At 37.7% G+C, this 27,066-nt stretch overlaps 2 non-coding genes across 2 annotated transcripts; one reads left to right on the top strand and one right to left on the bottom strand.

Annotated features, from left to right (window-relative positions):
• Window positions 1-10,468: 10,468 nt before the first annotated feature.
• Window positions 10,469-10,664, top strand: LOC150093548 (U2 spliceosomal RNA). The gene has a single exon (XR_016550488.1). It is a non-coding gene; the product is annotated as a U2 spliceosomal RNA (small nuclear RNA).
• A 13,436-nt stretch (window positions 10,665-24,100) lies between these two features.
• On the bottom strand, window positions 24,101-24,286 carry LOC150093547 (U2 spliceosomal RNA). The gene has a single exon (XR_016550484.1). It is a non-coding gene; the product is annotated as a U2 spliceosomal RNA (small nuclear RNA).
• Window positions 24,287-27,066: the final 2,780 nt, after the last annotated feature.

Below are 27,066 nucleotides of genomic sequence, written 5' to 3'. Positions count from 1 at the left end.
AGTCTGAACTCCCTTTTAGTTAAGATATCCAAAATTTCTACTCCTAATTTTAATCTAACAGTCCCACAGCCTCTTTTATATTATATTCAGAGTCGATTATTCCACACAGAGTTACTCAGTGCTCACATAAAAACACATGCACATAGTTATATACAATCCTATGCGTGGAGCATACCAGACGCATTCCGTCTTATATTTTAAGATGGGATAATATTCTTATTTATACTCAAGCTTTATCCTCCCCAACTTGGTTAATATTCAAGCTAATATCTAACATCTCATAAAGTTTCTTCCAAATAAACAGTTCGAAGGTTTGGTTCCTTTCTCAGCATCAGCGTAGAGTGGCACCAGCTTATTTGACAGACAGATTAGTCCAAAAACAGTCCTTCAGGTAATATATGAAAGGTAAATGTGTAGAGCTTAATTCCTTGGTTCCTATTCCTTCTATGATTAGAATTCTATAATGAGTATGAAAAATCGTACATTACCGCCTTTTCTTTTCATGGAGTTTCCGCGACTTCCCTCCACGCTTTCACTTCCGTATTTTCTCACCACGTATTTTATGGCATCAGCTACTTTTGCTATCTTCGAAGGTTTCCCTTCGATGACTTCACTTACGTATTTTCTCACCACGTGTTTTCATAGCATCTGCGACTTATTTCCACTATCTTTTAAGGTTTTCCTTCGCTGACTTTATGTTGGCTTAACTTACCAACGGCTCTACTGGAATTCCGACTTCATTCTTTTGGTGACCTTACTCGACATAGTACAACAGCAACCGGGAGATTGTTGCTGGGCACAGGCGGCAAGCTTCGATAGCTATCCAGGACTTGGATGGGAATGCAGGCAGAAAACCAGACAGATTTGACTATTCACATTACTGAAGTAACGGGTGAAGCAAAAGCTTTTCATACTCCCGGCTATCTTAGAGATAACGAGTTGAGAAGCTAATTGCTTTCACTGAGTGGGCTAGGAGATTAATCCTCAGTGTTGGGGATGAGGTGGTTGAGATGTTCGAGGATGGCTTTAGGTCTTTGTGCTTAGAATAGTCCATTGCATCATAGTCAGTAGAATCAGTCTGTTAATGTGCACAGTTTTCTTTTGAGAAGAATTTGGTTGTTATAGTCTGCATGAAAGTATAAATATTAGGACCTCCGTGTCTCGGTGCAGTTGGACAGTTCGGATGAACCGTGGGGCACCCAGGATCATTCTAAAACAATTGTTCTGAATGCGTTGTAATTTGATAATATTCGAGTTTGAAGTATGACTTCAGGCCGATAAGGCATAAGTGAGTATTGGACGAACCATCAGTTTGTATATGAGAAGTTTGATTCTGGTGCTCAGCTTACTGTTTCTGTTAAGCAACGGGTAGAGCTGGGCTATGGTTTTTGATGTATTTGCACAGAGAGTCTTGATATGGGAGTTGAAAGTCAACTTTCTGTCTAGTACTACACCAAGATATTTGATCTTTTTTCCACTGAATTTTGTGTTAAAAATAGAACATTCTTTAGGAAACACTGATCTTGTAGAGAACAGAACGGCTACGCTCTTCAGAGGATTCACCAGGAGTCCATTTGGCAAAATATTGTTCAATTTGCAGTAGGTTTTTCTTGCAGTTTCTTGATGATAGGCGAGGCTTTAATGATCTGGCCAATATTGCTGTGTCATCAGCATAATGAGCTTTAATTGAAGCTAATGGGTTGCGTGGTATATCAAGAATAAAGATAATAGGATTTGTGCTAGTAAGGACCTTTGTGGAACTCCATCCAAGATGTGTGTGTAGAGACTACTCTATCTCACTTGCATCTATCGTAGAGATATGCCTTGATGCCGATTGGTACACCAGATGATATTAGTTTGTATAGCAAACTAATAATGCCAAACCTTGCCAATGCACTAGCAAAGTCTAGGAAAACAGCCACAGTGCATTGACGCCAATTACAACCTGTGATGATATGTTCTACCAATCTACATTTGCTGCGTGGTGCTATGCAACTGTAGGAAGCCGCCCAACTACTCCTCAGGCAGGATATTTAATCTGAGTACTGAATCCTGAAGCCTAGTAAGGATTACCTTCTTGCAAATATTCCGAGATTAGAGATGACACTGATTGGTCTGTAAGTTTGAGGCAAAGTAGGATCTTTTCCAGGTTTATGAATTCGTATTATATACGCCAATTCCCAGTAGGAAGGGAAATACTTGTAGTGGAGGATGGGAGACAGATTTGAATCTCACGCCGGACCTTATATTGCAAAATAAGGAAGCCCTCTCTCGATGACTACGTCATGCTGATAGCTGCAGCCAATTGGTCACCGCAACTCCGAACTGTTTTGACATGGCTCTAATACATAGATTATCTTATACACATCTAATAAGAACATATCAGTACTGAAACAATTTTCCCTTGCTAATTTTACAGACATTATCAATTCTAAATACAGATTCCCTAAGTTCACTTAATTTTAACAATCTCAGTCGGTTTGATATATTTCTGAGTGAACATATGTAAAAAAACTCTTTGCCCTCTCTGGAAGCATAAGCATGTTATTTTCTTTAGATCTAATCGTTACTGTGTGTTGGGTCAAAAACAAGCTGGCTTACAAATAGAGACTCAGCATATTTTCCTATACAACATATTTAAAAAATATAAACCTTAAAGGAACATACATAAATGTTACTTATGTTTTTTTGTAGTTAGACCCCAGTTATCTGATGAATCAATGGCATTGTTCCAAATAATGGATGTTTTAGAATACTAGCGAAATAAAATTCCTGTAACTGCTTTCAGTTCCGGTATTAATTTTAAATTTAATATTTTAGAATTCAAATAGAACGTTACCTTTGTGTTTAAATACAAACTTACAACCCGTAAGTGATATATTTATAAATTATTCAATTCTTGAAATTCCCAAAAGCTTTCTAATATTAAATATTTTTAATATTAATATTTAGAATTTAATATTTCTAATATTAAAAAACACTGTTAAGGAAAATAAAATGTTATTTAAAAGGTAAAAATTTTGTTTTGGAAACTGGAAGTCAACCCCCAGAAGAGCTCAGCCGTTCTTCTCAAAAAGGCCAATGTCGCCTGTAGGAGATCTGTTACTATTCAATACTAAAATTCCCTGGCAGTCAAATTTTCCTGGGTGCGATTTTCTACAAAAAGCTATCTTTCAATCAGCACGCTAAGTCTGCGTGCACAAAAGGCATCTAAAACCATAGCTCAGATCTATCCGCTAATTAATAGAAATAGCAAGCTCAGCAACAGAATCAAATTGCAACTATACCAGATGACGATTCGTCCTATAATCATCTATGCCTCTCCGGCCAGAAGCCACATCTCTAATGCTAACATTATCCAAATACAGCGAGTGCAAAACAAGTGCATGAGAAAGATTCTGAACGCCCCCTGGTATGTTAGAAACAATCAACTACACAGAAACAAATATTGCCTGTTTTCTCTTTTCTACAATCCTTAGCATCCAAATTTCTCCTAAAGACATCCACACATTCCAACGATTTGTTTCAGCAAGCTGCAGCATATGATCCAACGGACATATTCAAATATTGAAGACCAAAAGCTATATTAGCCTCCTTTAGTGATGCATAATCTCCATGCCCAATCAGGGCGAGCAATCTGCTCATAAATTTTACCTTCACTCTAACCACAACAGATAGCGGGGAATATGAAAAGCATCTGCTTCACCCGTAAAGTCATGAACGTCAATTGTGTCGCTTCTCGGCCTTTTGGCTAAGATCAACGCAACCAGATAAGAGCTCCATGTTCATCCGAGTTTGTAGTATCTGTTCCAGAGAGTTCCAAGACTAATCCGAAGTGTAGGACCTGTTCCTGCCTCCATTGCCAGCCCAGAGTGTAGTACCTGTTGTAGACAGGAGGGGAGGGATATATCAAATATAAATTTAAAGTTCGTACCGTAGATCTTCTGTTCCCTGACCAAACCCCATCTGAGAATGGCCAGTCGATGGAGCAACAGAGATTTGACAGTCAGGTTTTCTTTGCAGAAGCCCGTCAAATCCGAGGACGTCGCGGATGCCACGGTGAACGAGATTGGAATTGTAAACATCTGCAACATTAATTGTTGCGATTATCAAAGAGGCCTGTACGAGGTAACCAGCAGACGAAGGATATACTAATAGAGAATGGGATTGTTACAGGAGATGAACGTCACCTCGCGACACCAGTTGGTGGAAGCGGGGTTAAGTTCGTATATCTCCGAAAATTGCCAGCGGAGATAAACAAACCCTCGAAGATACTTTCAAAGAATACGGAACGGTATTAGAAATTGTCAGGCCACATTTTGAGAAATAAACAGAAATTGAGCGGGGAAACGGAATCTATCTGAAACTAAATATGACGAAGCCAGTACCTAACTTCGTGAATAAAAAAGGGCATCTGGTCATGAACAGATGCCAAGGAGTCAAATTGTGTGGCAGATGCCAAAAGAATGAGTACCTTGCAAAGGACTGTCCGATGAATAGGTGCGGAAACTGCGCCATCATAGGGCAATCGCAGTTAACATGAAAAAAACTATGTAGCCACTATGGAGACCGAGAGCACAGGAAATACCAGTGCCCAACGGTCAACAGTAATATCAGCAGAAGAATGCCCTCTTTTACCTACAAAAGGAACCAAAAGAAATGAAGAATCAGACAAAGAAAAAGAATACAAAGAGAAACAGAAGTAGAGGAAGGAGAAGAAAACATTTCAATACCCACCACTTCCTCCATGCCAAGGTTCGGGAACTTCAGTGTAACAGCAAAATAATGGAATTAAATTTGAAACCACTATCATGGAAATGGGAGATTTAGTAAAAGAATGTTTTACTGGGAAACAAAAACTCCCAGAAAATTAAGCAATTGATAGAAACTGGGGAAGAACCTTTTCTTTACGTCAATCAAAGAATCAACTCTTCGAGAGTAGGCATGATATGGTCAGACGCATTAAGTACGACATCTGCACTAATTCCAGGCGACCTGTATCCATTTCAACAATTTTCTGAAGATGAAGTAAAAGCGCTTTGTAATACCTTGTCCAAGTTAATAGAAAACAAAGCATTGGATTTAATATCAAAGATTTGGCAGAACCATGACGAAAGAATTTAAAAGAACTAAACCTTGTCCTCATGTAGTTTACAGAAGAGGGGATTGGCCCGTTGGAACCCAAGCACGAAGGCAAACATCGAAGCAGTGAAGCCCCTTCGGGGCCGCATCACTTGGGGCACGCCTCCCCCCTCTGATCTTCCTTTGGTAATTTCATCAAGCCATCCAAATTATTCTAGCAATACAAATTGTGGAATTAAGATTAGAAAATTTAAATTTGAGTTTTAATTTGGATATAATTATAAAATATGCATGTGTATGTATATATAACTGATTATTAATTAGATTTAAATAAATTAATTTTTTGGTGGGGAACACTACAATTCTCCCCGAACACAGCATGGGAACACCCACTATTTTAAGATTAAGACACCCATAACGAAATATGGGCCCCACCATCGTTTACCTGCCCCAACAATCCAATTCCTCAAGACGAATCAGTTGATGAAAGTCCTAAGAGAACTCAAAAATATTATGGGATGAAAAGGAAGTGATTTGGATAAACTACTTCCCAGGAAATAGGTTCCAAATAACACAAAAAGCTCCAAATCAAGAGATACCCTTCTCGAAGGATTTGATTTCAAGGGGCAAAAAATCAACCCAACACAGTGGGACTTCCACGGAAAATCATCCGTGTCCAAAGAGTACCTACCCATAGAGCTTCGACATCTGTGTATCAAGGAAGCACTTAGTTTTTATGGAAAAGAGATCAGCATAAGTAGACAAACAGTCAGAGTCTTCTGAAACATTAACTGGGAATAAGATTTTCTCCATGACGATGGAAAAACCATTCCCTAATATTAATAGTGGCTAGCTGGAAACTGGTCTTGAGCTATGGTGGGGTAGCATTGCAGTGCACACAGTGTAGTTCAAGAGACTGTCTTAGTGCAGCATGTCCACGAAGGAAAATGGCAAAAATGATTAATGACAAACTACCAGTAACCATAGGAGCTGTAGAAACGGAGGAAAATCCACCTGAAAAGGAAACTCCGGAAGTAGCAAAGGAAAACACAAGAGGACTAAAATCCCAATTGCCGTACAATTAGATTGCCATAAAATCTCAATTGCCACGAACTACACGCTCACGAAAACAAAATACAATACCAGTAAAACAACTGTTTGCAATCAGTGATGAGGCCTTTAATGGTGCAAAAGCAAAAGTTGGTGTACACACTTAGTATACCCGATCGAAAATGAGGTTGCAACTCGACCCTTTCTCGAATGGGGCAAACTAGACTTCCCAGTGGAAAGCCATTCCTTAAAAGATGACATCTGCAAGGCATGCCAAACTTTGGGTGTAAACTTGCACCCAAACATGGCAACAGCAGTCCTCAAGGCTTGGGAAAATTCAGTAGACATACGATTTCATTAAATAACCAACATGGCAGCAACAATCAACATAGCAACCCTGAACGTTCAGGGTTTCAAAAATACTAACAAGCAGCAATTCATAATAACGCAACAAAGAAATATACAATTCCTGCTCATACAGGAAATCCACATAAACACCATAAGACAAGTGCAGAAAATTGAACAGACATACCACCTCCAAAGCTTCTGGAGCTTCGGCACGGATAGAGGAAAAGGGATTGGTATTATGGTCAAAACTCCTATAACAGGACACATCACAAACATACGCAGATACACATCACAATTGACAACATTACATACAAAATTGTAAATATATACGCACCAAACAGGGAAGCAGAACGACACTCCTTATCGCGACTACACAATTACCTCGCAGGCCACGACTTCCTCGTCATCAGAGGAGACTGGAACTGCGTCGAGGTCCCTGTCTAGTAGACGGGGAGGAAACAATCTCACAGGAAACAGGGAGCTGCCGAAATCGTCAGAGCATGTCGGGAAACAGACATAGGCCACTGGATGGCAAAAAAGGTAACACTTTCTCCGCAACCTGCAGTAATACCTGCAAAAACACACGAGAATAGATCGAATTTACACAACTACAGCCCTAGCAACGGGAGACGGAAACATACAACATCAACATCACAGAACACGTAGCCGACCACAAGATGGTCGAAGTTAAAATACCTTTGGTACGGGGCATGGAAACAGGATCAGGTTACTGGAAAATGAACACTAGCCTCATCCAGGACTTGGATATAAAACCGAATACAAAACAATATGGCATGAAAGACACAGAACAGGAAGTAATCCAAAAGGAGAAGAGACAGCCAAAGACGAAATGTATGGACCAACAGCACAGGGAGGGTTTGACTAAACACTTTAAATAAGAAATCACGGCGGCGTCCATGAAAACAGAAAAGTGCTACAACACCAACCTAAATGGTTGGCCCTTCATTAGCTTGAAATAAAAATACCGCTATTTGGCGAAACTAGAATTCCGGGACCCATAACATTAAATTCAACAAAATATTACTCAAATATATAATAACGGAGCTACAAAACCTAAAAACAAGGGGGAAAATCAATCTGATAGCCTCTGTCAGCTATCCAGCAAAATAACACCATACAGCCTACAAAAACATCCGCGACGGACCACGGAAAAAACTTGGGAAAACATACATAAACACGACATCATATACCCATCCAGAAGTGCCCTCGCTTGGAGAATGGCTCATGCCTTCTTCCTAAAGTGGCATGAACTATATAGAAGAGTGAAATCCCCACATGACAGTCGAACACGTATTGTACGATTGCCCAGAGAGTATGGACTTGCGTGGGAAATAAGTTTAACATCCCTCTCCCCTCAAAAGAAGGCATAGTTTACTTAAACATAGACACAAAACCAATAACTTAATCCTCTTCACAATCAAAGAACTCCGTTTCCACATATGGAAAATCAGAAAAACCAGCGCACACTCGATCCACATTTTGGTCTGCTAGACATCCTGGCATCGGCGAGGTGCTCAATCAGAAACGACATGCACACGAACCTGACACTAATGGGAGAGTACAATATCACCAAAAATGGTGCACACCTCCCATTTTAGCGCAAATACACGAAGGATAACTCTTGTCACTTTTGATACACAAGCACATAATACAATAGACTAAGGAACTAATGGAATGTCAAAAGTCTCGTTACAAGCAATTTAGAATATGTGAGACTTTAGGACCCTACATCGCAGCAGGAAAGACCAACTTCAGGCGGCCATGAAAATGGCCTCTGGGATGGATGAACTACAATGCCGCCAAGTGCTCTGAAGGTATGATTTGATCCTTTACTAACCGTACTTATTAGCTTAAATTAATATATATTAATTTATAAATAATTAATACTAAAAAATTTTTGTGCATTAGTGTAAGTATTCTACTACCCTTACCTAGAAGTAACAGTGGAAAAGAATACTAACCATGACGAATTTATGGCTAATATGTAAGTATATGTATATACATTTAGTAACCTAGTTATAATAAAATCAAGCTTAATATAGTATTTGAAAAGCAATAGTTTTATTAACCTCTGCTCACCGTGCCCTCTACGGGCGAACTCACAAGTGGGGTAGATTGCACAGTGAACAGAAACTACACAAAGGACTGGCACCTTTACTAGTTAGATCCCCGAAACAAGTGTTTACATTGAAACACTCCTCTCCGACCCTCTTCAAGACAAGTTTCTTATCTTTCCTATCTGCCTTCAAGACCATAAGTTTCACCAGGATTCCCAGGCCTGCAAAGTAAAAATCCCCTCTTACTTAGTGGCCAGAGCGGGCAACGACGAAAAAGAATTTCATAGATTCAAAGTGGTAAATTACAAAAGGTATAAAGTATAGTTTGAGAAGTGGAAGCGGAGGCTGAAAACTTCGATAACTGTATTTTATCAGTGATTAAATCCTCCAACGGCCTTGGCGAAGTCATGCCCTGGTCACGCAGGACATCTAACGAAAATTAGGTTTGAACAGTCAAGGTACTCAAACAAAATCTGTTCTTAAGTTTTGTCTGATACGGGTCCCAGGATATTAACTTGATGAGCTAATAGTTAAAGTAGTATCTGTTAAATCTAAAGTATTAACAAGGTGTTTTGACCTAAACCCCGGACTGGGGTAAAGTTAAACACTAATATTTTTACAGAAGAGATAAAATTTATGAAAAACAATTCCCAATTTTGTTAACATCGATAGGTTTCTCTGTAATGGTTAACTATTCAGGAATGACAAGACTTGGCAAGGTGCCAAAAAGATGACCAATCTGCAAAGGATTGTCTATTAAACAAATGTGGCAACTGTTACATAAGCTATTCACTACCAAGTTGTACCGAACCATGTAACCAATGTGGAAATTCTTCCCACAGACGATACCAATGTTCAAAGTCTAAAACATCTATAATGTCTTTAGATGAGTTCCCCTCTACCTTCTGCAAAAACGATACTACCCAATCAAACAAAACAGTACTCCCGCTACAGTGATGAAGTTTACTGCGGTTGAAGAGGAATGTAAAACGTTGAATACTATAGAAAATCTTTCATCTATTTTTATTCCCATTGTTTCAGACTCTCCAAAAGCTACTATAATAGAAGATAAAAGTTCAGTAAGGGTATAGATCCAAACCTATTTAACCAAGATAGTGCATCAATGTTGGAAGATATGTTTAACAACCCAGGGCCTGATGACAATGAAGTTCTTAACAGTCGGAATGAGTTGCTTGAGGAGTTATTAAAGTCACATGAATGTTGTGACAAGTCAACAGAAAAATAAATCCAAGAAGTAAATAGAAAAGTGAACTTAAACAGTGTACAGTCATTGTCGACGACATGGCTGTTCAAAAATCAGAAAATGTTGGTCCTAAGAGACCTAGATCAATCAGTGGCGACACTGATTTTTCCAAAAGCTCTGACCAAGTTAAGAAAAAATATGAAAAGAAAATAAAACAATAAAATGAAAAATTACTTAATAAAAATTTAGCAACCAACAGTCAGTATATCAGTTCATTGGCTGTCTCTGCTATTAGCTAAAAGAAAGTTAACCCTGTTTTCTTGAGGAGCATGCACTGCAGCCACACGAGAGAACAGGGACATTGAAAAAGAAATTGAATTCTGTAATTCATTGACATAACTTTCAGCCTATTCCTGCAATTCGTGGAGTAGTGAGAAAGCCACATCCACAAAGTTGCAGTTAAACCTTAAATTAACAATGAACTAAACTTAAAGGAAACAAAAAACGGTTGTCTCTTTTCTTTTCAAAGTCAAACTTTAAATTCATAACAATCTTAAAGTTAAATTCACTTTATTAAAGTTCCTTGCTAAATTTTAATTTTCCAAGTTTACCCACATTTCAAGAGCTTTTTAGCTCTTAAACAGAAATGACTGGGTAAATACATTCAAAGTGATCAGTACCAGTCTGATTTGTTCTTATCAGATTAATGTCTAATACTGGTTCGATCAGAGACCAAAATATTAAACTGATTTGTTCTTATCAGATTAATGTCTAATACTGGTTCGATCAGAGACCAAAATATTAAACTGATTTTTGGAAGGAAGCGAAGTGCTTGGAACTTGCTCCACCTTTGCCAGGAGTTGCCCTGCTCTTGCACTGCCTCTAGGATCAGCTCACTCCCTTTGGGGGGAATAATTAATCCAAAAATAGTTTTGAAAGGAAACCAGGATGCGAGATTTTCCTTTCTCTCCCAATTTATTCTGGATTAAAATGGCTAGTGTAATTTACTTTATCCTAAAATGACTGGAAAGTGATTTTATTGGCAAATTTAATTCTGAGTAATACTTTTGGATGCGTCTGTTTTGGCACTGGCCACTTGTCTCCAGTGCATTAGGTGATGGTTTGTTAGCAGCATCCGGATGGAGTCGAGTAGCTGACATTGGTAAATCTTATTTCCACAAATTTACGCGTCATAGTAGATTTTGACTACTTTTCGTCACTGGTTCCTTGCCGCTTCTGTAAAATGGCGATCCGCTCTCTCATTTCCTGCTAGCCGACAGAGCATGCGCGTTCACCAGGGCTGAACTTGCTTTCCCATCCCTCTGGATCAGTGTTCCTGACAGTTCAGATACCGCGTACCCCTCTTAAATTTTCCTTATTACGAAGTACCCTCTAATAATTGAAATTAATTAATGTAAAAATAAATCTAATTTTATTTAAATTTATTTCTCCATGTAAACACAAAACATGAATTAATTTTAAAAGAAAAAAATTTGGAAAACGTTCCTCTTCCCACCATGAAAATCCATAATTCCAGTAATTCATATACTTACGAAGAGTTCATCCTCTTACTTGGTTCTCTAGAGATCGCAGGCAACACTCTTTTCAGTGTTCCGTTTGATCCGGTGTTGCTTACACCTACTTGTATTTCCTATATTGCTCTCTTTCGGGGTTTTATTTATAAATCCAATCTTTAACCAACGATCCATACGTAGGAATTGGAAAGTTTAAATAAAAAAAATAAAGAATACTGTATTTAATCGAATATAAATAACTTTTTTCCCCAAAATTAAAGCTAAAACTCCCTTTACTCATCCTTTGGAAAATATTCCATATTTCGTTGGAAAGGAAAGCCACATATTTCGTTGTTGGGTTCTTGTATTATGTATTTATTTATTTTTTTTTCTAATCAAGAGTTTTGTTAAAGTTATTTAGAGCCTTGATTATTTTGAAGGCATGGCAGGAAAGTAGTGCTGTTCCAGCTAACTTTTTTGTTCTCCATAATGTATGTTAAATTTTGACTTGTCCATAATGTATGTCGGGCTATCTTTGCTTAATTTGCAGTCAATTTGGCATGCTAGTTGTGATTTCATAATTTATGCGAGGCTGAATTATATTATAACGGATGGAATCATTATTAAGAACGTATATATTTCTCAATAAATTGAGTGCAGTATTATGTATGAATTGTCCTACTGCAATTGTGAAAACTGCTTCATTTGAACAGTTTTCCAATTCACGATCACTCGTGAATCATCGGATCAGCGTCGTATATGAACGAACATTGCGAGCCTGCAACAACGCAAAGAGTACGATGAGGACCGATGATAAAAAAAAAAAATGTGAATCACTAGTAGATGTAAATAAGACAGATAAGCAGATAATCTATGGACTATTTGATTATATTGCAAGTTAAAATAACGATTAATACGTTTGAGCTACTTTTCCAGTGTATATTAGCTTTAACAATGTACGTAAGTTATAACAAGAACAAATAATTTTTTAGCTTTCAAATTCTAAAGTATAGATCCTTGGTTAGAGATTGGTTTTATAGAATGCAGAAGAGAGAAAGCAACAGATAATAGCGTATTATCTGTCTTTCTTTAACCCTTTGACGGTGTCGGACGAATATTCATCCTCGTGTTAATCAAAGTTGTCATCTTCCATATGAAGATATAATAATACTACATTTAAATTTTTGTCACTTCCACTGAATCAGACTGGCAGCGGTGGTGTGGGTGGGGGGAAAGCCGTTGCTTTAGCAGTTAATCCAACTATGAGCGGGACGCTGGCTTAAGTGTAGCTGAATAATAATACTGGTAGATAGTCTGACCAGAATGTTTGCTTTAAGCGTGTAACCCCGACGGTCGATTAGGACTGTTGACCTAATTAAAGAGACTCGTCAGCATAGCCTAACATGAGTAGAGAGGAATAACTCGCATAACAATATTTCAAAGGGGTTCTTTGGATTTTTTCCCCCTTTTCTTAGAAAAGAATTCTACATGAACAGTACTAAGGAAGATTTGGACGTAGGGTTCCGTGCTCTGAAAAGGTCTGTTTCTACAACAATGTAAATTTTCGTGAAAAAAAATTATTAGAAAAGAACGGTATCAGCGAACTGCAAAAATTTTAAGCAGAAACCACACGATACGTATTACAAATAATGAAGTAACCTAACTCTTCTCGAAATAATTAGTCAATTTAATTACAAAATAGTATTTCAAAAATAAATGAAGTTGCTATATCTTGTAAAGTTATACGTGAGTTGTGGGGGGAAAACTCAGGCAGAGGGGAAGGGTATTAATGAATCGCGACATGCATTTCCAACAGATAATGATAGACTGCATTCCAACGTTTTTTTATTCCATAAAGGAAATAATTTTCCAAGTAAATTGACAAAGCAATTCACAGGATATCATTTATCATTATTTTTACTGCAATTCTATCCGCTAAACGTTAGAATATTATCGTGGGTAGTCAAATACAACAGAATTTGGGATATTACTGTCAAAAATAAACAAAGGAATAAGAGCTTCGCAATACACGAGTGCATGCGAATGGCAATCTTAAAATATAATGCTATTTATTCCTTTAATAAATTGTTTTTTGAAGAAAAAAAAACACAACTAGAAACAACGAATTACGAGCATGAACAAGGGGACTGTCAGCAACTGTAGGTTGGCATACTCTATTTCTAAAGAAGTAAATGTCTTAAAGGAAAGATAATTTCATGGCAGATGTGGTCCCACTCCCCTTAATGGAAGAGCTAAGTGGATATATATATATATACACACACACACACACACCTAAATCTAGTCACGAAGGTTTTCATCTATGTTTTCGGCAAGTGTTATTGTAATCGGATTTATGCATTGCAATTATCAAATCAAGCTTCTTCCATTGAAATGGATGTGGGAGAGTTTATTTCTACTTTTTTCCAAAGGTAAAACTAAAAACTTGAAGAAAAATGCATACCTTAGAACTATATTGAGAATATGATGTCATTAATCTTTGTTCTTTTGTTGTCATTTACTAAAGCAAAAATAGAAAACTTCCGGGCTCGATAGGTTATGATGATGTATGCAGCTGTTACTGAAAAATAAGACATACTTAGGGGAGTGCATTAAATAGACGAAATCGAACTTCTCGCTGCTTTGCTATTGGTTGGGACTTCGCTTATTTTTAATATTGCATAACGGCCAATTGTCTGAGAACACGTAGGGGCGACAGTCAAGTATTCATCGCCTTATTCTTGACTCTTATAGCTACAATTTCAGATATTCGTCATTTTTTAAATTATTTTGAAGATACAAAATAGTTGCTTTTTTATTTCTCAATATCTAGTATATACTGTAATTTCATTGAAGTGCAGGATTTGGAATTTTTGTTTTTTCTTTTTGGAATTTATAAACAATCTTGGTGCGGGGGGAACAATTTCTGAAACAACAGGTGGTAGCGGAAGAAGCGGTATGTAAACTAAAGATTAAAATGAACAGAAAGATTTCGAAAGTTTCGAGTGTTGACTCAGAGGGAAGATCAAATAACTCTACGAGCAGAGTTCGTCGGAGGATGCGAAAGAATGGAGAGAATATAATAATTTAAAAACATAACTTATTGGGAGATTTTTAGGATAAACGTAAATTAGTACAGTGCATAAATTAAGTGCTATTTTATTTTGTGTTGGAAAGATGTTACTTTGGGCTCGGTTTTAATACAATTAGTGAAAAATGAAAGTCCAATTGCTGACACCACCAAAAATAAAAACGTTGCATTTGAGCAAAAAATAAAGAACTCAGGACTGCGCAATTTGAGATGGTTTTTTTTTTTTTTTTTTGAAAACCTCGTGCAAGGAGGATCGGGTCTTAGGAGAGAATGAATTACTGAAAAGATCCGACATCTTAAAAAAAAAAAACATAATAATTATATGGAATATTCTGCGATTCCTTGCAAGAAGTCTCAAAATTGACATAACAAAGATGGCATGGATCTGGGGGGGGTGGGGGGGGGGGGGGGTGGGGGGGGGGGGGGGTGGGGGGGGGGGGGGGTGGGGGGGGGGGGGGGTGGGGGGGGGGGGGGGTGGGGGGGGGGGGGGGTGGGGGGGGGGGGGGGTGGGGGGGGGGGGGGGTGGGGGGGGGGGGGGGTGGGGGGGGGGGGGGGTGGGGGGGGGGGGGGGTGGGGGGGGGGGGGGGTGGGGGGGGGGGGGGGTGGGGGGGGGGGGGGGTGGGGGGGGGGGGGGGTGGGGGGGGGGGGGGGTGGGGGGGGGGGGGGGTGGGGGGGGGGGGGGGTGGGGGGGGGGGGGGGTGGGGGGGGGGGGGGGTGGGGGGGGGGGGGGGTGGGGGGGGGGGGGGGTGGGGGGGGGGGGGGGTGGGGGGGGGGGGGGGTGGGGGGGGGGGGGGGTGGGGGGGGGGGGGGGTGGGGGGGGGGGGGGGTGGGGGGGGGGGGGGGTGGGGGGGGGGGGGGGTGGGGGGGGGGGGGGGTGGGGGGGGGGGGAAGACCAAACATTGAAGTCGATATTTTAAGAGTATGGTTCGGTCCTAGCAATAGTCCGAATTCATTTTGACAAATATTCCACCATAGAACAAGGAGATAAAATCTATATCAAAATAAATGTCAAGAAAACTATCCCAAACTTCATCAGCATCAAAGAACACACTATACTGACAAACCATCAGGGCATGACAAGACTTTGATGAAGATGCCAGCAATAAGGGCACCCTGCAAAAGACTGTCCCCTAAATAGATGCGTCAACTGTTATATAATAGGCCATTCACAAGCAAGCTGCACTGCACCGTGTAATCAATGTGGAAATTCTTCTCATAAAAAATTCCAACGTCCAAAACATCTATAGTGTCTTTAGAGGAGTTCCCCCTCTATCTTCTGCAAAAAAAAAATATTTCTAATCAGAATAAACAAAAAGGTACTCCCTCTACAAGAGATATGAAGTCTATTGATGTTGAAGAGGAAGGGAAAGCTTTATTATATACTATAGAAGAAGAAGATTTTCATTCTACGTCTGTGCCCATTGTTAAAAATTCTGCCGAAACTTCTATAATAAAAAAAGCCAAAATGTTACAGATCCAAACCCATTTAAAAATGATTCTGCATTAATGTTGGAAGAAATGTTTGATAATCCTAAGCCTGATGACGATATTGAAGTAATTAACCGTCAGTATGAGATGTTTGATGAAATATTAAAATCAGGTGAATATTTTAACATGTCAACAGACCAAGATATTCAAAGAGTAAACAATAGGAAAATCAACTTAATTAAACAGTGTACGGTCATCGTTGACGACATGGCTGTTCAAAATTCTGAAAATGTTGGTCTTAAGAGACCTAGATCAATAGGTGGGGACACTGATATTTCCGAAATCTCTGACCAGGATAAGAAAAACTATAAAAAGAAAACAAATCAATAACCGTTTTTCTTAAAGTAATTTTTCATTTCAAGTTTTTTTTTTCGTTTCAAAGTCGTCAAACGTTAATTATGTAACAATCTAAACGTTAACTTCACTTTATTAAACTCGTTGCTAACTTTTAATTTAAACTTTCTGTCCCTGTTCTCTCGAGTGGCTGCAACGCGTGCTCCTCCAGACAACAGGGTCAAATCTTTGCTTTTTTTAAGATAATAGCAGGGACAGCCAATGAAGTGATATACTGAGACTGCTGATTGCTAAAGTACTTATTGATTCCTTTAAATATAGGTCATTGTTAATTTAAAGTTAAACTGCAACCTCGTGGATGTGGCTTTCTCACTCTCCACGAAATGCAGAAATAGGCTAAAAGTTATGTTAATGAATTATAGAGTTCAATGTTTTTTCAAAGTTTACCCACATTTCCAGAGCTGTTTAGCTCTAAAACAGAAATGATGACTGGGTAAATACAACAAAGTGATCGGTACTAGTCTGATCTGTGCACGAAAATCACACAATGCTTTCTTCTTACGAGATGTCAACTCATATCTAAAATATAAAAAAATTCCAGCTACATTAATCACCTTAGATCAAAGCAAAGCTTTTGACAGAGTACGTCACAAGCTTTTATTTCAAACACTTTCAAAACACGGTATAGGACAAACCTTCCGCATCTGTTAAAAGCTATTTACCATGATATCTAAAGTAAAATTTTAATAAATGAAACATTCTCAGTTCCAATGAAGATCATAAGAGAAGTACGTCAAGGATGTCCATTATCCACAGTTCTTTATGTGATATATATCGAAATCTTGGCTAACCACATTACACAAAACTCAGACATTAAGGGTGTAGAGCTGCCGCAACACGCTGGCCCACCTCTCCAAATCCTAATGTATGTAGACGACATAAATATACTGATACGCAGAGAGAATTCAAAAGATGGACCCGCCCATTCAATTAATATTTTCGAACACGCACCAGGATCTAAAATTAACCAAGAAAAGGCAACCACACTTCCTATTGGGTTCTGGCCTGAAATTAAGAAATCAGTTTCCCCAGTTAAAATCCTTGGAGTTTCTTTTAACAACGAAAACACTCTTTCCAACCAAAAAGAAATCCTTGACAAACTTAATAAAATCAAATCTAAATGGGGTTCATGTATCATAAAGACTTCACAGGAAGAGCACATATTATTAAACATCTCATGATTCCAGTCATCACATATTATATCTCTCCTCTTAATACCACGAAACAGTTCATAAACCAACGTGAAAAAATAATCTATAGCTTCCTCTGGAAAAACCAGAAAGACAAAATAAAAAGAATAAAAATGACAAGAATAATTGACAATGGAGGCTTCAACATCCCACTGATAACAGAAAATATTGCTACAATCCGCCTAGTTGTACTCATTAAAGCCTTTTACTCATTAAATACCTAACCAGTATTTTATCAGACCATGGACAATGTGAAGAGGATTATTCACATTGCCCATGGTCTGATAAAATACTGGTTAGGTACAAGATTTTGCAAAATTTTCAAGATTATGTATGCAACACCACAAGCGATCTTTCACTCTAAAGGGTACCTAGACATCATAAAAACCATCAGCACAATTTCACCATATCTACAAGAACCAAACAACAATCTCATAATAGAGCAACAATCTACCCCATCCTCGGGTCCTTAAAGGATACAGAAATTTTGACAGAAGAAGAAAAATATACATGGAAAGATAACACTGTTAATTTTCTGTATGTCACCAGGAAAGTGCTGAACTTCAAAATCACTTATAAAATTCTTCCGGTGAACTACTTGGTCTCTAAATGAAACAAGAGAGCAATAGACCAATGTGTTTTCTGCCAGAGAGCAGAAAACACATTGGTTGTGGGCGATAGAAACTATCGCCCACCTCTTCTATGATTGTTTATTGCACAAGCCGTTTGGCGTATGGTTGGAATAAGATTTAACACCAGAATCTCTTCCAACCTATCAATTAGTCTATTTGAATTACCTGCAACCATGCCTAAAAAGCAGTGCGATCTAGTTCTATATACCACAATTGAATTTTGATACCATATTTGGAAAATTTGCAATATATCATATTTTAAAATTGTAAAAAGGTTTGCCTGATATAGTCATAAGCTATAGAGCTAGTATTAAGAATTATTTGACAATAAAACTGGAAGAGGTGGGTTCAGCTGAATTTAGTCGTCAATGGTGCACCCCCCCCCCAGCTTAGCCTACCTTTGGAATGATAAATTTAGAATTAAAATTTGATATGTTAACTAAAACTCCCCGATCAAATCCTACTGTATTAATACTTACTTAACAAATACTTCTCCCTGCTGGAATTTTCCCAACAGGTCAGAAAACTAATCTTCTCTCCCTCCACAAGCAGGAGAGAATATTACAAATATTCTCTCCTGCTTGTGGAGGGAGATCAATAGCTTAATATTACAAATAGTCAATGAGGTAACAAACCGAGACTAACTAACAACTAGCAACCAACCAACAAACAAAACTGACCGCATAAGTTAACTCTTATGCGGTCAGTTTTGAATCAGTGGGGAATAGTCTCCTCTCCCACCCATTAAAACATTGATATAGTAGAATTTTTGTAACAGACAGTAGAAATTGTCTTCATGTCTTTTTGTTTTTAAAGTTTATCCTTGTAAGTAGAGCTCTTTAGCTCTATAGCAGAAATGATGACTGGGTAACATCACACCAAAGTGATCGGTACTAGTCTAATCTGCGCACTAAAATCTTAATATCTATTCTTATCAGCTTGATATCTGTTATCTGTTACGGGTCCCATTGGCCCCCAAGATATTAAGCTGATCTGCTAATAATACACAAACCGTAGTAACTGTTAATTACAGTACTATTGAGGTCTTGATTGACCTAAACCCCTGACTGGGGAAAAGACAAACAGTAATTTTTTTTCAGAGGTGCTAGTTTTTTTCTCACGTTGCACTGGTTCCTACCCAGCTTGTAACCTTTGCTCCCCCTCTGCACGAAACATGCAAGAGGAAAAATATAGCCGGCAGGCTTCACCCGCAAATAGGAAAAGTGGTGGTTACATGGTATTATACATGGTATAGAAATAAGGAGGAAGGAAAAACAATTTGAGGCCAAGTGAGAACTCTACACATTCCCTCCGTAACAGTTCTCACTTCTACTGCCCACTATAAATTGGAACTGACTTTATATGTGGTGATGATGCATGCCATCTTTGTTAACACAATTTTGAGACTTCTTGCAAGGAATCGCAGAATATTCCATATAATTATTATGTGTTTTTTTTTTAAGATGTCAGAACTTTTCAGTAATTCATTCTCTCCTAAGACCCGATCCTCCTTGCACGAGGTTTTCAAAAAAAAAAAAAAAAAACCATCTTAAATTGCGCAGTCCTGAGTTCTTTATTTCTTGCTCAAATGCAACGTTTTCATTTTTGGTGGTGTCAGCAATTGGACTTTCATTTTTCACTAATTGTATTAAAACTGAGCCCAAAGTAACATCTTTCAAACACAAAATAAAATAGCACTTAATTTATGCACTGTACTAATCTACATCTATCCTAAAAAATCCCCCAATAAGTTATGTTTTTAAATTATTATATTGTCTCCATTCTTTCGCATCCTGCGACGAACTCTGCTCGTATAGTTATTTGATCTTCCCTCAGAGTCAACATTCGACACTTTCGAAATCTTTCTGTTCACTTTAATCGTTAGTTTACATACCGCTTCTTCCGCTACCACCTTTTGTTTCAGAAATTGTTGCCCCCACACCAAGATTATTTATAAATTCCAAAAAGAAACAAAAATTCCAACTCCTGCACTTCAATGAAATTACAGCATATACTAGATATTGAGAATAAAAAAGCAACTATTTTGTATCTTCAAAATAATTTAAAAAATGATGAATATCTGAAACTGTAGCTATAAGAGTCAAGAATAAGGCGATGAATACTTGACTGTCGCCCCTGCATGTTCTCAGACAATTGGCCGTTATGCAATAATAAAAATAAGCGAAGTCCCAACCAATAGCAAAGCAGCGAGAAGTTCGATTTCGTCTATTTAATGCACTCCCCTAAGTATGTCTTATTTTTCAGTAACGGCTCATCATCATAACCCGCGGGTCTGTAAGTTTTCTATTTTTGCTTTAGTTAATGAAAACAAAAAGATTAATGACATCATATTCTCAATATAGTTCTAAGGTATGCATTTTTCTTTAAGTTTTTTCTTTTACCTTTGGAAAAAAGTAGAAATAAACTTTCGCACTTCCATTTCAATGGAAGAAGCTTGATTTGATAATTGCAATGCATAAATAATTGCATAATTGCATAAATCCGATTACAATAAAACTTGCTGTAAACATAGATGAAAACCTTCTAGACTAGATTTAGGTGTGTGTGTGTGTGTGTGTGTATATATATATATCCACTTAGCTCTTCCATTAAGGGGAGTGGGACCACATCTGCCATGAAATTATCTTTCCTTTAAGACATTTACTTCTTTAGAAATAGAGTATGCCAACCTACAGTTGCTGACACAGTCCCCTTGTTCATGCTCGTAATTCGTTGTTTCTAGTTGTGTTTTTTTTTCTTCAAAAAACAATTTATTAAAGGCATAGGTAGCATTATATTTTAAGATTGCCATTCGCATGCACTCATGTGTCGTATTCCTTAGTTTATTTTTGACAGTAATATTCCAAATTCTGTTGTATTTGACTACCCACGATAATATTCTAACGTTTAGCGGATAGAATTGCAGTAAAAATAATGATAAATGATATCCTGTGAATTGCTTTGTCAAATTACTTGGAAAATTATTTTCTTTATGGAATAAAAAAACGTTGGAATGCAGTCTATCATTATCTTTTTGAAATGCAGGTCGTGATTCATTAATACCCTTTCCCTCTGCCTGAGTTTCACACACACGTATAACTTCACAAGATATAGCAACTTCATTTATTTTGAAAATGCTATTTTGTAATTAAATTGACTAATTATTTCGATAAGAGTTAGGTTACTTCATTATTTGTAATACGTATCGTGGTTTCTGCTTAAAATTTTTGCAGTTCCCTGATACGATAACGTTCTTTTCTAATACTTTTTTTCACGAAAATTTACATTGTTGTCGAAACAGACCTTTTCAGAGCACGGAACCCTACGTCCAAATCTTTCTAAGTACTGTTGATGTAGAATTCTTTTTTAAGAAAAGGGGATAGAATTCAAAGAACCCCTTTCAAATATTGTCCTTAGTAGAGTTATTCCTCTCTACTCATGTTAGGCTATGCTGACGAGCCTCTTTAATTAGATCAACAGTCCTAATCAACCGTCGGGGAAACGGCTTAAAGCAAACCTGCTGGTCAGACTATCTACCCGTATAATTATTCATCTACACTTAAAGCCAGCGTCCCGCTCATAGTTGGATTAACTGGTAAAGGCTTCCCCCCCACACCACCGCTGCCAGTCTGATTCAATGGAAGTGACAAAAATTTAGATGTCATCTTCCATATGAAGATATAATAATACTACAACTTTGATTAACACGAGGATGAATATTCGTCGGACACCGTCAAAGGGTTAAAGAAAGACAGATAACACGCTATTCTTATCTGCTGTGTTGCTTTCTCACTTCTGCATTCTGTAAATCCAATCTCTAACCAAGGATCCATACTTAAGAATTTGAAAGCTAAAGAATTATTTGTTCTTGTTATAACTTACGTACATTGTCAAAGCTACTATACACTGGAAAAGTAGCTCAAACGTATTAATCGTTATTTTAACTTGCAATATAATCAGAGTCCATAGATTATTATCTGCTTAACTGTCTTATTTACATTTACTAGTGATTCACATAATTTTTTTTATCATTAGTCCTCATCGTACTCTTTGCGTTGTTGCAGGCTCGCAATTTTCGTTCATATACGACGCTGATCCGATGATTCACGAGTGATCGTGAATTGGAAAACTGTTAAAATAAAGCAGTTTTCACAATTGCAGTAGGACAATTCATACATAATACTGCATGCAATATATTGAGAAATATATACGTTCTTGATAAGGATTCCATCCGTTATAATATAATTTAGCCTCGCATAAATTATGAAATCACAACTAGCATGCCAAACTGACTGCAAACTAAGCAAAGACTGCCCGACATACAACTACTTATGGACAAGTGAAAATTTAACCCCTCATTATGGAGAACAATAATAAAGTTTGCTGAAATAGCACTACTTTCCTGCCATGCCTTCAAAATAATCACGGCTCTAAATAACTTTAACAAAACTCTTGATTAGAATAATTTAATAAATACATAATACAAGAACCCAACAACGAAATATGTGGCTTTCCTTTCCAACGAAATATGGAATATTTTCCAAAGGATGAATAAAGAGAGCTGCAATACTCTTGTTAAACCCTGAAGTCGAGGATATATATTAATTACACAGGACAGCAACCATGACTCGGTAGTTATAGAGTACAAAGGAATTAACCTCCAACCGGCCAGGACGTCTATTTATATATACGGCCAGCAAGACCTGCATAAATTTGAACACCTGTTCAAATAAGCTATATATATATAAGTGCATTTGACCATCCTGTCCATTAGAAAGTGCGATAAATCCTTCACAGGATTACTTCGTGTATGTATCAACTTTCAGTCACTTATCGCAAGAAATGCAGTTGCTTTGCCGTTTTCTGCGTGAGTGCAATCTAAGTTACATTATTAGACTTCCCTACACTTCACATTTATTTTTGCTGCTACTTTTATGGTATAATCAGTGCCGTCCCTATTGAACCCCCTGTGCAATTGCATATTTTGCCTCCCGTCATCCCCTAATTTTTTTAAAGAGGTATTTATTAAAAGCATTGATGTTAAGAACTACGCTTTGACATGTCTGGTCATGAATTTGACGTTGCGCACACTGTTCTTGATGTCAAAGTAGTGATAAAGACTTCTTGGTCAGTCGCACCATTTTCATTTTTCCTGAAAATTCGGCACAACTCGAATTTTTAGCTTTAATTTTGGGGAAAAAAGTTATATTCGAGTAAATACAGTATTCTTTATTTTTTTTATTTAAACTTTCCAATTCATACGTATGGATCGTTGGTTAAAGAAGTTATTTATAAATAACTCCCAAAAGAAAGCAATATAGCAAATACAAGTGGGTGTAAGCAACACCGGATCAAATGGAACACTGATGAGAGTTGCCTGTGATCTCTAGAAAACCAACTAGGAAGAGGATGAAAACTTTTCGTGAGTATATGAATTACTTGAATTGTGGATCTTCATGGTGGGAAGAGAGGAACGTTTTCAAAATTTGTTCTTTTAACATTAATTCATGTTTTGTGTTTACATGGAGAAATAAATTCAAATAAAATGATTTTTTTTACATTAATTAATTTTAATTATTAGAGGGTACTTCGTAATAAGGAAAATTTAAGAGAGGGGTACGCGGATATCTGAACTGTCTGGAACACTGTTCTAGAGGGATGGGAAAGCAAGTTCAGCCCCGGTGAACGCGCATACTCGGTCAGCTAGAAGGAAATGAGAGAGCGGATCGCCGTTTTACAGAAGCGGCAAGAACCAGTGACGAAAAGTAATTAATCTACTATGAGGCTTAAATTTGTGGGAATAAGATTTACCAATGTCAGCTACTCGACTCCATCCGGATGCTACTAACAAACAAATCACCTAATGCACTGGAGACAAGTGACCAGTGCCAAAACAGACGTATCCAAAAGTATTACTCAGAATTAAATTTGCCAGTAACATCACTTTTCAGTCATTTTATTGTAAAGTAAATTACACTAGCCATTTTAATCCAGAATAAATTGAGAGAGAAAGGAAAATCTCGCATCCTAGTTTCCTTTCAAAACTATTTTTGGATTAATTATTCTCTCCAAAGGGAGTCAGCTGACCCTGGAGGCAGTGTAAGAGCAGGGCAATTCGTGGCAAAGGTGGAGCAAGGTCCGAGCACTTCGCCGCATTTCAAAAATCAGTTTAATATCTTGGGTTCTGATCGAACCCGTATCAGATATTAGTCTGATAAAAACAAATCAGACTGGTACTGATCACTTCGGTGAATGTATTTACCCAGTCATTTCTGTTTAAGAGCTAAAAGCTATTGAAATGTGGGTAAACTTGGAAAATTAAAATTTAGCAAGGAAGTTTAATAAAGTGAATTTAACTTTAAGATTGTTATGAATTTAAAGTTTTTCTTTGAAAAGAAAAGACTTAACCGTTTTTTGTCTCCTTTAAGTTTAGGTCATTGTTAATTTAAGGTTTAACTGCAACCTCGTGAATGTGGCTTTCTCACTACTCCACGAAATGCAGGAATAGGCTGAAAGTTATGTCAATGAATTACAGAATTCAATTTCTTTTTCAATGTCCCTGTTCTCTCGTGTGGCTGCAGTGCATGCTACTCAAGAAAACGGGGTTAACTTTCTTTTCTCTAATAGCAGAGACAGCCAATGAACTGATATATTGACTGTTGGTTGCTAAATTTTTATTAAGTAATTTTTTATTTTATTTTCTTATTTTTTTCTTAACTTCGTCAGAGCTTTTGGAAAAATCAGTGGCGACACTGATTGATCTAGGTCTCTTAGGACCAACATGTTCTGATTTTTGAACAGCCATGTCGTCGACAATGACTGTACACTGTTTAAGTTCACTTTTCTATTTACTTCTTGGATTTCTTTTTCTGTTGACGTGTCACAACATTCATCTGACTTTAATAACTCCAAGCAACTCATTCCGACGGTTAAGAACTTCATTGTCATCAGGCCCCGGGTTGTTAAACATATCTTCAAACACTGATGCACAATCTTGGCTAAATAGGTTTAGATCTATACCCTTACTGAACATTTGTCTTTCTTCTGTTATAGTAGCTTTTGGAGAGTCTGAAACAATGGGAATAGAAATAGATCTTCTATAGTATTCAACGTTTTTTACATTCCTCTTCAACCGCAGGAAACTTCATCACTGTTGTAGCGGGAGTACCGTTTTGTTTGATTTGGGAAGTATCTTTTTTTGCAGAAGGTAAAGGGGAACTCATCTAAAGACATAGATGTTTTAGACTTTGAACATTGGTATCGTCTGTGGGAAGAATTTCCACATTGGTTACAAGGTGCAGTACAACTTGGTAGTGAATGGCTTGTTATGTAACAGTTGCCACATTTGTTTAATGGACAATCCTTTGCAGATTGCAAGGTGCCAAAAAGATGGCCAAAGTCTTGTCATTCCTGAATAATTAACCATTACAGAGAAACCTATCGATGTTAACAAAATTGGGAATTGTTTTTCATAAATTTTATCTCCTTGTTCGATTGTAGGGTACTTAATAAAGTTGCTTCGGACCACTGCTAGGACCGAGCCAAATTCTTCAAATTTTGACAAAGTTTGATCATCAATTTTGGAAGGACGTTTCCTCAAATAAACGAATTTGACACCACCACCATCTGTCATATGAAAACTTCATCTAGGACAGTTGAGTTTTCCATTAACTTTTCTTTTGCATTATGATTACTGGTGGTAACTTCGTAAAGACCCTTCTGATAATCCCAGCAATTTATATTTTTTTAGATTATCAACACTGACAATATCAACTAGAGCGTCAGCTATGACTTCTGGCTGAAAAGCTTTAAGGTATATCTAACTGTTCAAATTCTGGAAATTTTATTGTTAATTATTTTTGTGACTAATGATCAACAGAACTGGCGGTAGAAGTAGATACTAAGCAGTCATTGCTTTATAGACAGCAATACTGAAAAGATTGACACTAAATATAAAACTACAGCTCTGATGGTAGGAGCAGATACTATAGTCTTGCTTTATAATAGGCAGCAGTACTGAAAGATAGAATTAACAGATACTACCTAAAGTCTTAGTAGTGTTGGACAGTTCACTTTATGAGGCAGTGAACTGAAACTGTTTCGGGGGACTGTGCTGTGTTTCCACTTGGTCTCAACTTTTCTCCCTATAACTAAAACCATACAAACCACCTCTGGTCTTCGTAGCGGGTGGAGCATGCTGGCGGTATGTACCTCTGAACGTTTCGTACAGAGGGGAAGGATAGGTTTCAGTTGGGCTGGTACCAGTGCTATGTAGAAACTACAAGACACTTCTGTAAAAATATAAGTGTTTAACTATACCCCAGTCAGGGGTTTAGGTCATAAAAGAGCTTGTTAATACTGTAGATTTAACAGATACTACTTTAACTATTAGCTCATCAAGTCAATATCTTGGGACCCGTATCAGACAACTTAAGAACAGATTTTGTTTGATTTACTTTGACTGTTCAAACCTAATTTTCGTTAGATGTCCTGCGTGACCAGGGCATGACTTCGCCAAGGCCGTTGGAGGACATACTCACTGATATAATAGTCATCGAAGTTTTCAGCCTCCGCTTCCACTTCTCAAACTATACTTTATACCTTTTTCTAACTTACCACTTTGAATCTATGAAATTCTTTTTCGTCGTTGCCCGCTCTGGCCACTGAGTAAGAGGAGGTGTTTACTTTGCAGGCCTGGGAATCCTGGTGAAACTTATGGTCTTGAAGGAAAGATAAGAAACTCCTCTTGAAGAGGGTCGGAGAGGAGTGTTTGAATGAAAACACTTGTTTCGGGGATCTAACTAGTAAAGGTGCCAGTCCTTTGTCTAGTTTCTGTTCACCGTGCAATCTACCCCACTTGTGTGGGTTCGCCCGTAGAGGGCACGGTGAGCAGGGGTTAATAAAACTATTGCTTTTCAAATACTATATTAAGCTTGATTTTATTATAACTAGGTTACTAAATGTATATACATATACTTACATATTAGCTATAAATTCGTCATGGTTAGTATTCTTTTCCACTGTTACTTCTGGGTAAG

This window comes from Typopeltis vanoorti, chromosome 24 (genome assembly GCF_054136105.1).
Source record: "Typopeltis vanoorti isolate ZY-2024b chromosome 24, IOZ_Tvanoo_1.0, whole genome shotgun sequence".
NCBI lineage: Eukaryota > Metazoa > Arthropoda > Arachnida > Uropygi > Thelyphonidae > Typopeltis > Typopeltis vanoorti.
Note: the sequence above shows the minus strand (reverse complement) of the source record. Positions and strands in the feature narration are given on the sequence as shown.